Source organism: Tupaia chinensis, unplaced genomic scaffold (genome assembly GCF_000334495.1).
Source record: "Tupaia chinensis unplaced genomic scaffold, TupChi_1.0 Scaffold000217_1, whole genome shotgun sequence".
NCBI lineage: Eukaryota > Metazoa > Chordata > Mammalia > Scandentia > Tupaiidae > Tupaia > Tupaia belangeri.
Genome location: NW_006159692.1, coordinates 5936763 through 5957109, shown reverse-complemented (window position 1 = coordinate 5957109; position 20347 = coordinate 5936763). Strand labels below are relative to the sequence as shown.

At 42.9% G+C, this 20347-nt stretch overlaps 1 protein-coding gene and 1 long non-coding RNA gene across 3 annotated transcripts in view; both read right to left on the bottom strand.

Moving 5' to 3' along the window:
* PLCE1 (phospholipase C epsilon 1) overlaps positions 1–20347 on the bottom strand; it is a 318188-nt gene that overhangs the window by 194923 nt on the left and 102918 nt on the right. The gene's annotated exons all lie outside the window — the stretch shown is intronic.
* Positions 9096–15349, bottom strand: LOC102498733 (uncharacterized). Its single transcript, XR_334446.2, has 3 exons — positions 15139–15349; positions 10677–10800; positions 9096–9757 (listed from the first exon to the last, which is right to left on the bottom strand). It is a non-coding gene; the product is annotated as an uncharacterized LOC102498733 (long non-coding RNA).

Genomic DNA, 20347 nt, shown 5'->3' with positions numbered 1-20347 from the left:
GTGTGTCCACAACACATAAAAGGGGCCTGGGTCAATCTATGAGGCCAGGATGTTTGCTTCCTGGGCCTGCTGGAATTCCTGCTCACTTGCCTTGTCCCAGTATCTTGCCTCTGCTCTGTGCCCAACTGGAAAGGACCAGTGTTATCCTCTATCTTCATGGCTCCCAGGGGCCCCTTTCTGCCCATGGCTTCTGGGCCAACACTGCATTTCTCTCTGGATTCTCAATGTCTTGTCTGCCTACAGATGGGCTGAGGTTGAAGATGACCACCTAGAACATTGCTTTGGCAACCAGAGATGGAAGAGCAGGGTGGTGGCCTTTGTGGAAAGAGGATGGTCTGTAACGCTCTGATCATGTTGGCCTCTTACTGCCACCACCCAATGGCACCCACCGTCTCTTTAATGGAGATTATCACAGGGTTATTCTTGTAAGGGTTGATGAGAATAGATAGCTGTGAATTGTCTTCAACTTCACCAGCTCTAAGTAGCCAAGTGGTCAAAACAGCACTAATGCCTGAATCTCCAGAGCCCCGAGACCAGGCTGCTGGTCTGAAGAATCTCAACTTGACACCCTAAAGGTTATTAGCACCCACCCCCAGCTCTCCTAATCATCCACTAGCATTTCCAAGAAACTGGAGCCTCTCCTGTGCTCAGAGTTAAATTTTCTTCTGTTCTACTCACTCCCCTTGTTGGGGTACATGAACTTGCCTTTGCGGCTGGCCAGGTGCTACCTTTCTGGGCTGGGACTAGAGGTGGGGAGAACAGCCCTCTCCTGGCCTCTTGTTTGAGAACTCACATAGAGATGGCTGAGTGTTTTCTGGAACACAACTCCACAAACAACCAAACTCTAGGTTCCATTTTGGAGTAGAGAGCTCACTGTGCTATAAAGGCAAAATCCCAGCACATATGCAGTATTTAATAAATGGGCCTTTGTCATTAGTCCTCTGGGTTGATATGGGAGTTGTAAGTCCATTCTCTCACTCTAGCTTTCTTCCTTTCTCTCACTTCTCTGTTCTCTCTGTCCCTCTAGGTTGTTCTACAAGGTGATTTCCCCAACTTCCTCTTGGTCTCCTGGTTTCTTCACTCTTAAGATTGCCTGGCCCTACTATATAGCCTCTATTTTGCTTTCTTTTGAAAAAATCCCACCCAGTTTGTCCTTGGTCTGTCCTGATCTTCCTATCCCTCCTTCATCTCATCCCTTTATTCCCATTGTCCATCTCTCTCCTCATTGTTTCATTTCTTTTCACTCTTTTGTTTTCAGATTTATTTATTTATCTATCCCCTTCTCTGAGAAAGAGGGAGAGAGAAGAGCATAAGAGAGATGGCACTCCCAACAGGTTATTGATGCTGCAATTCATCTCCCATTTCAGCCATCTTGGATCATGGGCACAGATGCCACTGTGTGGCCTTCTTTTCACTCCTTGATCTTGATCCTTTGTATTTCAGTTCTAGGGGCAAAGGAAGGGGGTAAGAGAGAAGTGCAAGCAAAGATGCTTTTGTAATTATTAGTGGATAGCTGTTTATCACTATTAAATGCTTTGTATTTCTTCTATTGGAAAACTACAGGGATTGAATTTTTAGTGATATCTCCTTCAATGGAAGCTAAGTGAACAGTCACTAGAAGAAGGTAGGAATAGTCTTCTCCCAAAGCCCCAAGAAAGAGGCAAGTCAAATTTGGACCATTTCTTAGAAGCAGGACTCAACATAAGTTGGCATCTGGTCCTGATTAATTGAGCTTCTTTAGGAAGTATGGAACCAACTTCAGAGCCTCATGCCTACCAGTGAGACTTGAGAGACACTGGGGAAGAGCAATATAGTCTTTCAGTTCTCACCCAAGGACAGAACCAGATGTAACAATGGTTAGTGAATACACATAGGCCAAGCTAATGGAATAGACAGCCATGGATTTCTTGAGTTGTCACCAAACTCAGATCGGTCAGGAGGACATGGAGCCTGGGAGGGAAAATCTGGGGCTATATCCCTAGAAAAGGGTGAAATCTGGGAAGTCAGGAAGAGGTATCCATTGGGGAACCCTCCAAGGAGTTTGGACTGACATCCAGTGCAGACATAGACTAAGTCTCTCGGTGCACTGTAATTTCTGAAGGTTAAGAAATCTATGCCCAAGAATGACTTCTTTGTTTGGACTTTGTTCATTCATTCACTCAATAAATATTTACTGAATATCTACTTTGTGCCAAATAGTTTGCCAGAAGTTGGAGACAAAAATGATGAATAAAATAGCTTTTGTCCTTAAGAAAGTTATCACATGTCGAGAAAGGTATGTAAGGTAATGGGCAATTATTATAACACACGCAACTCTGCATTTGTGAGCACAAAGTGATTCAGAAACATGGAGGGTCTTACAAGACCACAGAAGGTTTCTTCAAGGAGAGACACCTAAGACACAACCTAAAGACAGTAAGAGTTAGCCAGGCAAAGCGGAAAAGGACTAGGAGGGAGGACGTGTTCTAAGGAGAGGAAACAGTATGTGCAAAATATCTCCATATGGTTGAAACAAAGAGATGGAGCAATAGTTTGGGCAGATAGACAGAGTCCTTATATGTACTTACAAGTGGATGCAAGTCTAGCCCAGAAATGCTTCTGCTCACAAATATTTTCCAAGAAAACTACCTGGGAAGTACACCTGGGGGGTACATTTTCTATGCTGAGACCACCCACTGACTTCCAAAGGTGTTGTGCTAAGCACTGTAGATGCCACCTTGAATAAGACAGTCTATACCCTTAAGGTACCAACCAGCAGAGATGATCACTTCTGAGATTCTACCCTTAAGGTACCAACCAGGCAGAGATGGTCACTTCTAAGATTTATTTATTTTTTTTAATGCTAGATGGCATGTAAGATTCATGAAAGAGATGGTATGTAAGATTCATGAAAGAGATGGGATGTTTTGAAGGAAACATCATCTTTGGAAGGTTGCAGAAGAAAGTTAAACTATTTATTTATTTTAATGCTAGATGGCATGTACATTTCCCAGATTCATGAAAGAGATGGGATGTTTTGAAGGAAACATCATCTTTGGAAGGTTGCAGAAGAAAGTTAAACCTTCAAGAAGGTTCCAAAATATGGGGGAACTACAAAAAATAAAGAAACAGGTCTTGGCATTAAAATTGCACTCAAATTCATAGGGTGAGTCAGGGACTCTATGTATCCCCAAAGTACTTCTGTCCTATAATACTGACTCTTAGCTATGTGCTGTTTGAGTGCAAATGTCCAAGATTAGGGTCATACTGAGAGACTGGAGGTCAAAGACCTCAGAAAGCTCAGGAGGTATGAGAAAGTCATCACTTTCTATCTTGTCTGTTCCTACCCTGTAGTCAACAGGAAAGATAGGGCCACCCTGAGCTGTGTTCCAACGAACTCCATGGAAATTATAAAATAAAATAAAATTGATTGAAATTTTAAAACTTAGAAAAACTTAAGATAAAAACTTAAGCTTAACAACAAAACATAACTTTTTTTTCAAGTTAACAAAACTTTTTTAAAAAACCTTACAATTTACATTCCAAAAATATGGCATTTTAGCCCTTACATTTTGTAATTTAAAAGTCTGTTCTGTTGTCTCTACTGAGCTTAAGGTTTTTCTTGGCTATCAAAACAAAGAAGTCTTTTGTTGAAAGAATCAGGCGACAGTGTTTTGGTGAAAAGATTATATATAGAATAATGGTATGAAGCTCTATTGTATAAAAAGTAGACTTAAGAGCTTTCACAGTCTCCAGATGCTCTGGGTTTCTTGCAATAATTTAAATACGGTTGTCCCTCTCAATTTGGGAACCCTAAATAATTGGGTGCAATCATTATTTTTAAAGAGGTTATAAAGGACATTCTGCCAACATGACTACACATAACAGAAGGCAGTGTTGACAACAGTGTACATATTAACTACGGCCATAACCAGCCCACTGAAATCCACCACTTAGTTGCGTTCCAAGGATTTTTCTCACCTTTGTGTCCTCTATGATCCTTGGTATATCGTGTGACATATAGTCAGAACTCTTCAATTATTCCTTGAATTATACTTAACTGGCCCATGGCATCTGCACTAACCAGACATTGCCAATAATATCAAAGGTATGGGGCAAATGAAGTCAATGTAACCAGCATTTGGCATTATCCAAGACTAGGTGGGCTGGGTAGCAGGGAGAGGATCACTGAGACTCACTCCCGGTGGAGTGGACAGGGGCTAAAGATGCCTAGTGAATGTGGTGCTAAGCTGGAAGGCTTCTGATGGCTACATTACTGTTTAAATTCATGTCATTTCTGCTGCTGCTCTGTGCTTTTCCAGGGAGGTACACATGAGTTCCGCTGAAGGATTCTAACAGCTATGGCCCCCAAATCAGACCACTCTTCATTCACCAGAAAGCTTATTTCCCATATTCTTTCTTCTCTCCAAATCTTCTGTCCTCACTAGAAGACCAACCTTGCTTGGCCATTTGTTTCATGAGTGTGAAGGAAAGAGAAAAGGAGCTCTATTTGTTGAACTCATAAAGGGAGGAGAAATGTCCTGCTGTGGGGATGAACAGATCACCGATGACCAGCATCCGCTTAGTCATGATCCAGCAGGACCACGATGTCCTACCAAATAGGAGGCAGAAAGAGGTATGGGGAATGAAAAGGGAACAGCTGGGAAACAGGGTCTAGGAAGTCCAAATTCAGAGATGATACCATCCTTTAATGTGCTCCCTTCAAATTGCTCCTTTTTAATTCTTCACTTTGCAGTCGTGGAAAAGCAAATGCAAAATCTTTTAGGAGGTAGAACATATTCTGTTAGGAAAGAGGGCAAGGCTATCCCTGATGGGTGATTTAGGGTTCTATCAGTTCTGTGACAGGACTCACCACCAACTCTTCTATGCTTTACCCTGCACATAACCCTAAGAATTCTATTTTTTAAAGTTTATTTATTTATTTTTTCCATGAGTGAAAGAACAGAGAGAAAGAGACAACATCCCCAATAGAATCTTCACATAGTCATCCACCTGCATATGGCCTCAGCCAGCCCCAGATATGGGCATGCACTTGCCCAGCAGATTCAGGGGAGACTCCAGACATGGACCTGAAACCTTCCCACTTGAGTCATCTTTGCAGAGTACCATATTTCACTGTCTAGCACCACCTAAGAATTCTTAAGGCAGATATAGCTACCTTTTCCTATCAATACCATAGATCCTTTTCCCACTTCCTAAATCAATCAGAAGCCACACACAGAAAATAAAATAATAATAGTTACTATTATTTTCAGACATGAGGCATTGAAAATAAGAAAAGCCAAGTTCTTCCAGGATGACAAATATGAGGATAAATGAGATCTACGCTGTACGCAGGTAAGGAACTGGAGCGAGTGTGTGCGGCAGGGAGAAATTTGGGGAGGGGAGCATCATGGAAAGCTCAAACATGAAGTGAAGAATGGCAAGAGGGGGCAGGGGCAAGAGGAGGGATCAAGGACCTCACGGCTGAGTGACTGTGCTCCAGAGACACCTGCTGTTCACCCTGGTTTTGGACATCAGACCCAATTATCACCCTTCATCTCTGCTCTGTGAAGTGTTCACAGTTAATCAATGACTCACCTCTGCTTCACTGAGTGTCTCTCACATGACCAGGGATGACTGGGAAGGCAGGGCAGTTTGGAGGGAACATTAACTAATTGGACGAGGAAGTGGTAAGTGAGAAGAAAGAGGCTCAGGCAATCGGGGTTCCTGAGTTCAGAGAAGGCCAGCAGCACTAGGGACCTGCTGACCTCACAGGAAAGGAAACAGCCACTGGGTGTCTATAATCGTGCAAGGGTAAACATGTAGACAGGGTGAACAGGATTACCCTATTATAAGGTCTAGGGGACTAGAGAATAAGGGAAGATCAGCTATGCTGTAAATTCTTGGTTAAGTGGACGTAATGGGGAGTTTACCACTATGCAAATCTAACTAGAAGTTGAAATGCCACAAGGCTTGGAATAAAATCCAATGATAACAGGAAGTCAAAACAGAATGAGATCAAGGGAAAATCTTAATGAACAAACGGAGCCCTGAGAGGGACAAAGCAAGATGGGGTGGTCAGGGGAGTGTGTTCCTAGGAATATGGATTTGTTGGCATTGAAGTACAGCACGTAGATTGGACTTTCTAATTATTGCAAAGAATTTAAGGTCCTAAGGCAGGTCTTGTGAGGGATTTTCAGGTCCCCTGGGTCACTGTGACTTCTCTTTTGGTGACCACTCCCAGTGGTCAGTTCTTGGGGCCAGGTGTGATGGCGGTCTTACAGTGTGGCACCCACACTTCAGGTAAGATGCAGGAACAGATCTGGAGACACCCGCTCAGACATGCGTGTCACATTTAGAAAAACATGCGTGGTCTTCTGAAGCCCTTGCTAGGTCTTCAGTGATGTCCACCCACTGCATTTCAATTCCTTAGTGTTAGCAGGAGCTTCCACTGAGACCTTTCCTCATCCATCCTTCTAGCCTCATCCTCCATTACTACTCCAGTGGAGCCCTCAACACCAAGCCTCTGAGCCTGCTGTCACCTCACATGGCCTAGGCTTCACAACCTATCAGGATCCTTCCCACTTTTTAAGGCAGCCTTAATGTCACAACCTAAATAGCTGTATGACCTCATGACAGGGACCTTCTCTGTGTCCCAGTTTCAGTGTGGCAAAATGGGGATAACTATGTGATAATTAAATGAACGAACACACATAAAGTGCTAGAGCAGCACCTGGGGCGTGGCGAATTCTATGAAAGTTCTAATTCTTTCCTCACTGTCATCCTGTGATCCAGAATAGCTGCACCCTTCAGAACACTCACGTGCCATGTGGAATAAGGTGATAACTAAATACCTCCAAGCAGGACTTACTTCCTTTCTCTCAGTTACTGTCCCCATTTAAGCTCTGCCAGTTTTTTTTTTAATTTAATTAATTAATTTATTTATTTATTTTATTTTTTTTTTATAATATGCATTTTTAGCTCTGCCAGTTTTGAAAGGAATGGGTGTACCACACCGAGTACCTTCTCGCTGGTTCTAATCCACTCATTCAGTGTTAAGTTCTCCAACAAATGTTAGCTGTGGTTTAAACATTTTTATTAAACACAAACTTTATGAAGACATAATTCATGTTCCATAAAATTCACCCATTGAAAGTGTATAAATCAATGTTTTTAATACATTCACAAAGTTGTATAGTTATCACCATAATCAATTTTAGATTACTTTAATCACCTCAAAAATAAGTCTCATACCCCTTAACTGCCATTTCTCATTTCCTCCGATCTCCCTAGCCCTGGGTAACTATTCTACTTTGTCTACTGATTTGCCTATTCTAGCCATTTTATCTAATTCCCTGGCTTTTTTGGTTTTTAAGGTTTTTGCCATAGGGCACATGTGCTGACCAGAGAGGGAGAAAGTGAGAAATCGACCCCTCCTCCTGCACCCCAGTGGGGGATGGACAAAACACAGTCCTTCTCCTACATTCTCCTCTCAGGATTTTGGGCACATACCCAACATGATTTTCTTTCTTTCTCTTTTTCTTGAGAGAGATTTTTGCTTTAGGGTACATGCACTCACCAGAGAGACAGAAAGCGAGAAATCAGCCCCCAGGGAGGATGGCCATGCCACAATCCCTTCTCCTTCATTTTCTTCCCAGGATCTTGGGCACACACGCACATGTGCACAGCATGTTTTAAGCCACCAGGTCTGTCACTCGAATTGCAGTCAATTACATGGGAGTCTAGCAATGTAACCATTATGCTATCTGCTGGTCCGTCCAATGTGATGTTCAAGCTGCCAAGTCTGGGACTCAAACCTGAGGCTGGTCATATGAGAATGCAGTGCTTTAACCTCCATGCCACCGGCTGCCCCTCCTGAAAGTTATTCTATGAGTAGCCAGGTTTGAGAACTCTTGTTCCAATGGAAACAAGAATTCTAAGCAAGAATAACTTGAATTCCAGCCATGCCAAGAGTAGTCCACAGCCAATGTTTTCAACTCTGTCTTCAGGGAAATGAATCTCTGAAGTTTCAAGAAAGCAATAAAAACTAATATTTATTTTACAAAAATGTTCAGTATAGCCAGCACTACCATTAGGCTGAACCATATGAAATTGCTGATATTTGGCTGTTTGGGGCCTATAAAGATGTAAATTTCATATCATTTGACCTAATTAAATGTATTTATTTAATGAAATAAGAGATTCATATAATACTCTAAACCACTCTCTTATCAATCACACACTCATCGTACTGGTGCTTCACATATATATTTTTTTTTTCAAAAAGACTATTTTGCAAGTATGCATCTAAGTATGCATCTCTAGTAGAATATTTTTTTTTTCAAAATATTTTGAAAGTATGCATCTAAGTATGCATCTCTAGTAGAGAATGGAAAGCAAATTGCCATTAAGGGTGACAGAAGCATAAAAATTCACAAACAAATAAAACAAACACCAACTTCATAGATAGCTTCTGCTTTGTGCCACATACTATTTTTACAAAGCATGTCATAAAAGCAAATAGCCATTAAGGGTGATAGAAGCATAAAAATTCACAAATAAAACAAACACCAACTTCATAGATAGCTTCTGCTTTGTGCCACATACTATTTTTACAAAGCATGTCATAAAGTAAACTGTCATAAAGCAAGATATATTTTTCCACAGGAAACATTTTATGATTAGGATTGTGTTCCTGACCAAGCCTCAGATAAATGATATCTCTGACATGGAAGTAAAACTGCAATAGCCCTGAACCTCTATAAACATTAAAATAACACATGTATTATTTGAGCATTATAAGATGCCCAAATTATTATTTTACCCATCCTGTCATTTTTGGGAGGCCACCAACTACTACCCATCAAAATGCACAAAGTACACATTCTTTGATCCAATTCGAGAGATTTTTCCTATAGGTAAACTGGTTCCACTCCTTCCTGCCTTCCACAACCAGTATAAAGGTCTTAGTCTAGACCACAGGCCCTGCACAGTCTCACTCAGAGGGGCCAGCACCCTGCGGGGGCCCTCTAGTCACCCACCCTTCCACCTCCTCATCGAGGCCCTGCTGTTCCTGCCAGCAGGCCGAGTGCAGTGCCAGCCTCTGAGGACAACCCTGTTCCCTGTCAGGAGGAATTTAAGGAGCTTTAGTTCTCTGGTGCAGGCTCCACAATGTCTAGTCAACTGCATTTCTGCTTTCATTCCCATCTCAGGCTGGGAATTCGGCTTCTAACCCCTTCCTGTGACCAGATCTGCTTGTGTCTCAGTCTTTACGTTCTTCATTGTATCCTGGATCCCTTCCTGGCTCCACATTTGCCCACGGGTGGCTGAATTCCACCCCCGACTCCCACCCTGCAGCTAGCAGGAGCCTGCTTTCCATTGCTACCCTTTTCTGATAACAAACACCTCTTTGACAAACATGCGGTTCACGAGTCAGTAAAGGATTCCAGATTTCTGCATATTCCTTTACTGAGCACAACACAACAGCCACAGCTGCCCTTTGCTGGTCTCCCGGGGCAGTGGGTCTTTGGGAAAGTAACAACACATGATTTTAAAACTGTTGTTCTCCATCAGGGGTGGTTTTTGCCCCAGAAGACACACAACAATGTGTGGAGATATTTTTGATTGTCATGCTACTTGCACCTTCTGCGTGAGGTCCATGATGCTGGTGAACATTCTACAGGGCACAGGGCTGCCCTCGCCACTGGCTGAAGCTGAGGACCACTGTTTCAGAGAAATCTGGAGAACCTTCTGCAGAACTACCAATGGAATCACACTGAAAATTATCAACAGAGAGGATAATGCTTCTGTCTTCAGTAAAAAATCATTTCCCCCTCTACTTATCAAAATTCATACTTAGTGTAGAAAATAAAGAAAAGCAAAGGATCACAAGTGATGCCATTGTCACTGTGTATTTTTATACCATATGGCTGTGATCAAATTATGTACAATTGACGTCCTGCTTTTTCTACACAATGTGCTAATAAAGCACAGTCCGATTAGAAGAAACAGTTTCACATTCCTAGACGCTCCTCAGCTTCACTTTCATTGCTAGGTGAGATTCCTCGCCACGATCAAACCATGGTGCAATGAACCATTCCCTTACTGGTGTAAATTTCAGTTTTCAGGTTTTTACAATGATAAAAGCTGTTGTGATATATTTATTTGTGTATAAAACTTTTTCTATGTGTGTGATTATTTTGCAGCAAAATGGCTAGGTGGAGACTCAACACCTGTCTTCTGACTCAGAGTTTAAGAGAAAAACTAGGCAAGGGGCTGAATAAGCTGTGTGGGGAGGCAGATGGGTTTACACTTTGCAGTGCTGGACTCTAGGGGAAGGCCCTGAGTTTGCATCCTGAGGCCTCCTTGTACATGCTGGTGCACACGTGTGTCCATGAGCTGGGCTGACTGAGGCTGAGGGTGGAGCGTAGTATAAAGACTCTATAGAGGCTGTCTGTCTTTCTCTCTTAGAAAAAATAAATAAATAAATAAACATTAAAAATAAAATAAGTAGCTCAGTGACAACATGAAGCAGGGATGAGTCTGTGAGCCAGGGCTGAGGCTGGGGCTCTGGGCCTTCCTGATGCTTCCTTTGGGGGCACATGTGGGTAAAGCACGTGAAGGCAGCACACTGCAGGAGCACACGGGCTCCCACCTCACCTGGGGAGGGTGGGGTAGAGGCCAGGAAGTCTTACCAATGGGCTGGGATGCTCCTTCCAGGACCAGAAGATCCTGCTACTGCACTTGCCTTCTCTTCCCTGCCCTGCCCCGCCTCGGAGCTGGGATCAGAGCTGGATGATAAGGTTGGAGAACTCTGGTCTGTATTATAGAAGTGAGAAAAGCAATGGTGGAACCTTGGTTTGTGGGTAAAAATCTCCACGGTGGGTTAGACCCCAGCCCAGGGCTTATCCCAACAGTGGAATCAAATGTCTAATGCAATGATTTGTATGTATTTTTTTCTTATTTTAAATAACAGAATTTTTTGTTTTCCCAAGGGAAATATATGGAAGCCCAGAACTTAGGAGAGGAAAGGGATGGAGTGATTCTGGTTTAAAGAGAAATAAAGGCAGCCCGGAATGGCCTCCTCACACTCCTGAGATACCTTCATGGGCCCCAGGGTTGTGCGACGGTTGGACTTCTTGACAGCAACAAATGGCTGAGCACCTAAGCGCTCTCACTACCTGAGCCAGTGGCAATTCATTATCATGCAGTTTTCTTAATACTTTTCAAAAAATCAATTCCACCTGTCCACCCATACCATACTTAGCTACAGAGCCTCCTGTAGACATGCCACTTTTGGAAGGACCACTTACTAGCTTTCTCTGGTCCTAAATTCATTCTGCTCTACCGTCAAAAAGTATCTTTGTAGAAGTTACGCTAGAACTGTTTCTGATTTGATAGGCTTTGCTCACATCCTCCTCCTCCTTTCCAGACAGAACACTCTGAATCTGTTTAGTCTGTTCTCATTGCAGGATTACATGCAAGAATGTATGTAAAGCACCAAGCGAGGGAAGTGGCATCAAGGAGGTCAGTGAATATCATGCCTCTGTCCCTACTCCTACTGCCTTATCATTTAAAGGGTTCTTGTTTGGCTTTGCCTTCCATCATAATCCTGCTTTTTAAAAACCACACTCATGGCTGTGCCCTAAGTAAGGGGGACATTATGGGAGCCTCTTTACACACACAGTCAAATAGTAACACTGCCACATGAACCCTAGCTGGCAATGTCTAAGTGTCACTGCAGCTAGGAACATACAGCTTACTCTTCTCTAAGTGGCCCCTAACTCTCTTTGATATTAATATTATACCAAAGACACCTTGGTCTGTATAATAATCTCCATTATCATTTGCATAGTTAATGATAATGGGGGTGGGGTGGGTGTGGGTGAGGAAGTTGGGAGGAAAAGAGGACAGGGATCGAAGGAGAGGGGACGGAACAAGTGAAAGAGAGAAAAGTGGGTGAGTGAGCAGGGACGACTGGATGTAGCTGAGCAGCATAGGAAGAGAAGCTTACTCTATTCAAGAGGCATGACAAGTGGAAAAACTGGGATGTTGGAATTGCTAGGATGGGAGCTGGCAATACTTCCTGAATTTGTGCAGAGGGGCAAAAAATCACAGGGAATCTGAAGACACTATTTGTGGGAGGCAAAATGGACATAACTTTTTAAGAGGATCATCCATCGGTATCCATCACAGTTTTGAGTGTGCATACTCTTTACACTCAGCAAATTCATTTTTAGAGATCTGAACTATAGAAATATTTAACATTGCACACACGGTTGCACCAAGATATTCATTCCAGCATTGTTCCTAAGGGGAAAATCTTGGCACTAGCCTAAGTGTTCATTCACAAGGACTGACGAAATAAATAACGGTGAATCCACGTAGTGGAATACCAGGCAACAGTGAAAAAGAATGATGTAGCAATATATGTACTAGCATGAAAAGATTGAAACATACAGTAAGTCCAGGAGATTGAATCAGTAATAAATAACCTCCCAATAAAGAAAAGCCCTGATCCTGATGGTTTCACCTCTGAATTCTACAAAACGTTTAAAGAAGAGTTAACCCCCATTCTCTTCAAGTTATTTCTAAATATCCAAAAGGGTGGAACTCTCCCAAATTTATTCTATAAAGCCTCAATCACCCTTATCCTTAAAACAGACAAGGACAGGACAAGAAAGGAAAACTATAGACCAATATCGCTGATGAATATAGACACAAAAATTCTCAATAAGATACTAGCAAATCATATCCAACAACATATAAAAAAGATTATACATCACGACCAGGTAGACTTTATTCCAGGGATGCAAGGTTGGTTAAACATATGTAAAACCATAAATGTAATACACCAGATTAACAGAAAGATAAAAACTATATGATGATATCAATTGATACAGAAAAGCATTTGATAAGATACAACATCCTTTCATGATCAAGACTCTCAGCAAAATCGGCATAGAAGGGTCATTTCTCAATGCAATAAAAGCTACCTATGAAAAAACCATAGCTAACAACATCGTGAATGGGGAAAAACTGAAAGCCTTTGCACTAAAAACTCATACAAGACAAGGATGTCCACTTTCCCCACTCAGTATAGTACTGGAAGTCCTCACTGATGCAATCAGAAAAGAGAATAAAATAAAAGGCATTTAAATAGGAAAAGAAGAGGTGAAATTATCTCTATTTGCAGAAGACATGATTACATATAAGAATACGTAAGTATACATAGAAGACCCAATGGTATCCATGAAAAAAATTCCTGAAAGTAATACATGAATAGAGTAAAGTTGCAGGATACAAAATCAACATACAGAAATCTATAGCATTTCTATATACAAACAGCAGGCAGACTGAGATAGAACTGAAGAAATTAATTCCATTCACCATAGCTACAAAAAGCAGAAGATATCTAGGAATAAATCTAACCAAAGAAATTAAAGACCTTCACAAGGAAAACTATGAGAGGTTAAAAAAGGAAATTGAAAATGACACAAAAAGTGGAAGGACATCCCATGTACCTTGATTGGAAAAATGAATACAATCAAAATGGCAATTCTACCCAAATTAATCTACATATTTAACACAATCCCAATCAAAATTGGCACAGAAACAGGTGGACCAATGGAACAGAATAGAGACCCCAGAAATAAACTCCCACACACAGCCAACTGATTTTTGACAAAGGGTACCAGCCAATCCAATGAGAAAAGGAAAACCTCTTTAGCAAATGGTACTGGAAAAACTGGACATCCACCTGTGGAAAGATGAATCTGAACCCCTACCTCTCGCCATTGACAAAAATCAACTCAAAGTGGATCAAAGATCTAGACCTCAGACTTCAAACCAAGAAATTACTGCTGGAAAACACTGGGGAAACTCTGAGAGACATTGGGGTAGGTAGGCAAAGACTTCTTAAATAAGACCCCTTCAATAATCCCAAAAATAGACAATAGATAAGTGGGATTACATCAGATTACTGATGTTACTTTTCATACTTCTATAATATATTATTTACATTTGTAATTAAAAATAAGTTAACAGGAGAGCTAGCCATGGCACAGTGGTTATGGGCATGGCCTGTGGACCCAACTACTTGAGTTTGAATCCCAGCTCTGCCTTATCTTAGCAATGTTGACCTTAGAGGGGTAACTTAACCTCTCTATGACTCAGTTTCCTCATTTGTAAAATGTAATAATGGCAGTACCAAACTTATAAAGTTTTCATGCCAATGACATGAGTTAATACTTCTAAAGAGGTTAGAAAAGCCTTTCCATATAAACTCAGTCAAGTACTTATTGGTAAATGCTCAATTAATTTTTAGCCTAAAAAAGAATAATTAAGTTATGTTTAATTACCTGAGTGCTAAAGGGGGAAAGTGGGTAAATGGGAAATATTAGTGACCGGTGATAAAGAGTTTTGAATGCCAGACTAAGAGGTAAGAATTAATTCATGCAGAAGGAAGTAAAAAGCCTTTCATTCATTCAACAAATACTTATCAAGTGCTTTCTATGTACTGACACCATTCTACAGATGGTTGCGATACACTGGTGAATAAAATGGTTGATGACCACAGTTTAGAAAAGGGCCAAGGTAATCAAGACTGGCTTTGGGACATGATGGGCATGCCTTTTTTTTTTTTTTTTGAGAGGTTTTTGCAATAGGGTGCATGCGCTCACCAGAAAGACAGAGAGAGACAGAGAGACAGAAAGCAAGAAATCACCCCCCAGGGGGGATGACCATTCCACAATCCCTTCTCCTCCATTCTCCTCTCAGGATCTTGGGCACATACACACACGTGCCTGGCGTGAGTTTAAGTCACTGGGTCTGGGACTCGAACTGCGGTTGACTACATGGGAGTCCAGTGACATAGCTGTTCCACCAGCTGCTGGCCCCAATGGGCATGTCTTAAAGTGCTGTGTGTGTATATGTTTGGGGGAGATGATAAAAAAAAAAAAAGACTGGGGATTACCAGCCCATTGTTTGGGTGAACAGTGATAAGGGCTCTATATACAAAGGGAACCAGGCCTAACTCCTGGGAGAGATGTCTAAGGCCAAAGATACCGGGCAGGGCATCCCTGCTTGTCTGAGCTGTGACTGATCTAGAGGGGTCAGATGGGGAGCTGTGGTGGCCCGAGAGCCAGGGAATACCACCTTTCAGAGTTCATTCCAGCCTTGGCGGACTCAGCTAGCCTGAAGGCAGACTGATTCCAGTCCCTGTGCATCACCACCAAGTGGAGAGACCCAGGAAAATGCAACTCTCTGGGCCTCAGAAGCCTCTTATACAATGAGAAGGTCATCCTTGACAACCTCTAGGGCGCTTGTTGACTGTAACATTCTATATTCTCATGTTGTCACAAAGGTGAATAACTAGGATTTCCTTTCCCATTACTAACATATCTTATTTCACAGTCTAAAAAGAACTTTTAAAACATAGGATTCAGAGTGTAGGATAATGTGTGAGAAGACTGTTTACATTTGCTTCCTTTTTGAGAAAGCCCATGTTGAATTTTAAGCCAAATGTATGTGTCCAGGTCTGAAAATAGGTTACTCAAATAATTTCATTCCATACGTGCAGCTGCTCCAAAGTATAAGCCACACTCGTCTAGTAAAACCACCATCTGTTCTATAAGGAATATAAGCATCCATGTGACCTTTATTTTTAGAGAGGTCAAATACACAAAAGGTGAAATGTCATTGAGTCTATTTTGCCAGATACAGACAGGGGGCTGAAGCCAGTTATAAATCATAATATCTGAATTTGTAAGTATTTAAATTAGATGGCTTAAAAGATCAAAAACATAAAAATAAATCATAGAATATCAAAGTGGCAAACGGAAGCTGCAAAAGGCCATGTTTCATTTGTTCTTTCATTTGAGAAATCAATCTCACAAAATAAACCACCAGAATAAACAGCTCTGATTCATTTCCCATTGCTTGTTCTAGCTAGGCTCTTTTTTGTCCCCCAGGGTCAGGGAATACATGAACTTCATTCAGGCTTACTCTCTGTGTGAGAAAAAATCTGGCATGCAGATAATCAATTTTAAGTTAGAAAAGTTGTAGTTTTCTACGACCCACAAGTCAGAGATACTGAAGCCAGGCTACCTGATGTCATCTCTGCCACTCACCAGCTGTGACTCTGGGCAAGTCACTTAGCTGCTTTCTGCTTCAGTTTCCCCCTCCTAGGGCTGTGATGAGGATGCTACTATTTGTCCGCTGTGTAGAACAGTGCCTGCTGTATAGTAAACACTATGTATGTGTTTATAAAATATAAACCTTAGTTGCTAACAGCAACACAGGCAGCTGAGAGAGGTCGCACACTGACTCTCCTACAGGACACCTCCTTTCTGTTCATCCTGTTCGGCTCATGAAAGCACCACGGAAAACCATACATTAGACCAGACGAGAACCAGCTGTTCTTCATTTTTACTTAGGAAAGGCCAAGAGGAATTCACACTGAAAAACCTCCTGCAAGGATGGCTAAAATCAAAACGACTCTCCCCCTTATAAAGGAGGTTCAAGTTTGTTGGTGGATGGAATGAGAATGCCCTGGCGGAGTGCCCACCAGCCTCAGAGTCTGTCATTTCAACCACCTGTTTGCCTGAGTTATTTGAATGCATTTTATTCTTAGCTGATCTGGTGTGTAAGATGTAGTGTGTGTGTGTGCGTGCGCCTGCAAGCAAAGTCATGGTGGGAGAGAGCCTAACAGCTCAGGAGGCAAGTGCTTCCAAAGCTCAGAGTGATTACCTAAAGCAAATTTCTCGAGCCTCAATTACTGGGGCTGAAAAATGATGCGGATGTGAATCTGAAAGAAACGAAGGGTCTTGACAAGTGATGTTTTGGGTGCTCTTTTCTGGATGAAGACCTGTTATTCAGAGTGCCTGGGATGGTTTGTTTTTAGCAAGATTGCTCCCCTGTGGGCCAGCCAAAGGGCTGCTGCCGCTCCCTTGAATACAGACACGTCCTCGGAGTGTTTGGTAACATAAGAAATGAAGCACACAAACATTGGCGTCAGGCTCTGGTTCAAGCCCCAGCTTCGCCACTCACTATCTTACGACTATAAGAAAAAACTCTAAGCCTCAGTTTGCGTATGGGGAAAGTGGTGACAATGACAATAGCAGCATTTATCTTAGCGGGTGGTTGTGAGGAATCGTTGGGAACACTCAAAGCTTATTAGCACGATGCCTGGCAGTCAGTGCTCATTAAACAGGTTTCTCGGTACCAAGTGTTCCTGTGCCCCAGCGAGGAGTTGGGTATCTTTGGATTATGATGGGCAGTTTATTAGCTGGTTTTTATATTGGTCTTTAAAATCCCCAGCGAGAATCCTTTTAAAACATGCCTTCTGCCTCCTCCACGATTCTTCTTTTTTTTTTTTTTTTAAATTTCAAAACAAAGCTATTTTTTGAAGTAAGTCTGAGTGGTTACCTATTATTCACTAGAAGAAATTCCAGGGCTTTCAGCAGTATTTCACGTCAGGATGCTTTAGTCAAAGAGCTGCCTGTTCTGTTCTTTCTTCCCCTGGACAGTCTCTGGGAATGTGTGGGGCTTCTCCTACCTCCCACCAAGCTTGTGGGTGGAGGCGTAAGAGTGCAGCCCAGGGCAGGGTGGGGAGGATTCGGTCAGGAGAGCCAGTGTGGGGGGCAAAGCTCAGAGTGATTACCTAAAGCAAATTTCTCGAGCCTCAATTACTGGGGCTGAAAAATGATGCGGATGTGAATCTGAAAGAAACGAAGGGTCTTGACAAGTGATGTTTTGGGTGCTCTTTTCTGGATGAAGACCTGTTATTCAGAGTGCCTGGGATGGTTTGTTTTTAGCAAGATTGCTCCCCTGTGGGCCAGCCAAAGGGCTGCTGCCGCTCCCTTGAATACAGACACGTCCTCGGAGTGTTTGGTAACATAAGAAATGAAGCACACAAACATTGGCGTCAGGCTCTGGTTCAAGCCCCAGCTTCGCCACTCACTATCTTACGACTATAAGAAAAAACTCTAAGCCTCAGTTTGCGTATGGGGAAAGTGGTGACAATGACAATAGCAGCATTTATCTTAGCGGGTGGTTGTGAGGAATCGTTGGGAACACTCAAAGCTTATTAGCACGATGCCTGGCAGTCAGTGCTCATTAAACAGGTTTCTCGGTACCAAGTGTTCCTGTGCCCCAGCGAGGAGTTGGGTATCTTTGGATTATGATGGGCAGTTTATTAGCTGGTTTTTATATTGGTCTTTAAAATCCCCAGCGAGAATCCTTTTAAAACATGCCTTCTGCCTCCTCCACGATTCTTCTTCTTCTTTTTTTTTTTTTTTTAATTTCAAAACAAAGCTATTTTTTGAAGTAAGTCTGAGTGGTTACCTATTATTCACTAGAAGAAATTCCAGGGCTTTCAGCAGTATTTCACGTCAGGATGCTTTAGTCAAAGAGCTGCCTGTTCTGTTCTTTCTTCCCCTGGACAGTCTCTGGGAATGTGTGGGGCTTCTCCTACCTCCCACCAAGCTTGTGGGTGGAGGCGTAAGAGTGCAGCCCAGGGCAGGGTGGGGAGGATTCGGTCAGGAGAGCCAGTGTGGGGGGTGGGCATGCAGGTCTTGGCCTTGGCCCTTCTGGTAACTAGCTGAGTGACCTTGGACAGGTCACTTAAGAGCTCTGGACTATGTTGTCTTCATTTGTGACATGAAGGGGCTGGCCATGGGCCAAAACCAAGAGGGAGGGTAATCAGCCTTCAGCAGCTATCAAAGAAAGGCAAAGGAATACAAAAACATCATTTTTACATTCAATAAAGTAAACATCTAAAAATTAAAGTCCTCGGGCTGGCTTATGTTTTACATAGTAATACAAGCCTGGCAAGTCGCTACAAGTGTTTTGGATTGAAAAACACACTTCATATTGTGTCCTGTGACATAAAAACGAGATAAACTTGGGGGGGAATCCTCACAATTTACTAGTTTCAAGAATCAACCTTTTGGAGACCATTAGGATACAAGACAAAATGTGGACAGAAAATAACTGCCTCTCGGTGGGTTGTGGTGCATTTTGGAAATAATGTAAGAAACAGGCCGAGCCTCACGTCTGGCGTTTAACACATGTGTATTGTTGCTGCTGTGATAACAGCGACAATGAGGATGGAGACACTGATTCTGCACATCTGGCTCTTGTCATACTGGCACAGGAGAGAGAAGCGGCACTCTTCTCCTGCCTGACCGTCTTCCTCGGACTTCTCAGCAGGCAGAGCAGCCAGGTGCTCCCCTGGACCACCATTACTCAGTGGCCACAGCTTCAGAGTCCCCAGCAACATCTCCCGTGGCACGCACACCAATCACCATGAAGACGGTCAGTGCCACCTGGCCCATAGCGTTGTCTCAGATCCACGACTGCCTTCCTGCCAGACCCCTCCAGCGCCCACGCTGAGCAGGGAGCGACATCCTCCTCTGTGCCCACAACCTCCGCTGCAGCCCTGACACCAGGGAGCCCCTCAGAGAGCAGCCTCTCAGTTTACGCTGGCTGCCACCATCACACTGGCTGGTCCTCCCTTGCCAGCCTCTGTCCACCCCGTGTACCTAGTCTCTTGTTTTCAAATATCCGTTTGCTTCTGAGGACGGTTTTCTCCTGTTCCCGAGATGCCTCCTGTGATTCATTTCTTATTTGTTGGTAACTCAAGCCCAACATCCACCAGGGTTGCCATAAAGTCTTTATCTATTCAATATCAAAGATGTCTCTTCTCAAATGTTTCTTTGAATTCTTTCTCAATACCAGGTTCTGTCCCTGTTCCCATTCTGCAACCTAATAAGGACTGAAATCTGTTTTCAGTAGTTACATGATTTTTTTTTTCCCCCTCAGCTTTAAAAATAATTTCAGAAGGCCAGAGAACTAAGGATCTAAAAGGACTTTGTAGCGTCCTTGTTTCATTCATGAGAAAACCAAGGCCCCAAGGGCAGAGCCATGTACTGGTCACGTGGGTGGCACCAGGTCAGTGACTCCCAGGACGTGCTCCTTCTACTCTGCGGCTCTCATGGCCCATTTGCTCACTAAGCCAGGCCCACATTCTCTGAGGCCGGGCTTCCAACAGATAATGACTTGCTTCCTCTATGGGGAATCCTGCAGAGACAGAGTCCCACAGGGGTCCCAAACCCATCATGGCCTCATTCCTCTCTCTCCCTCTGGGCTTCTGTAAATGCTGTTTCCTCTTCCCAGAGACTAAGGCTAAGTTGCACTCAGTCTTTACGTGCTTTCCCCAGGAAGCCCCACCTGAGCCTTCAATTCCAGGCAGGGAATTCCCCCGTGTCCCCTGTGTCATTTACCCCCTTCTGAGCTGCAATGGCTCACTAGTCTTGCTATATACCATGCCAATGTGCATCCGTTTCCCTGTTTTTTCTGGTGT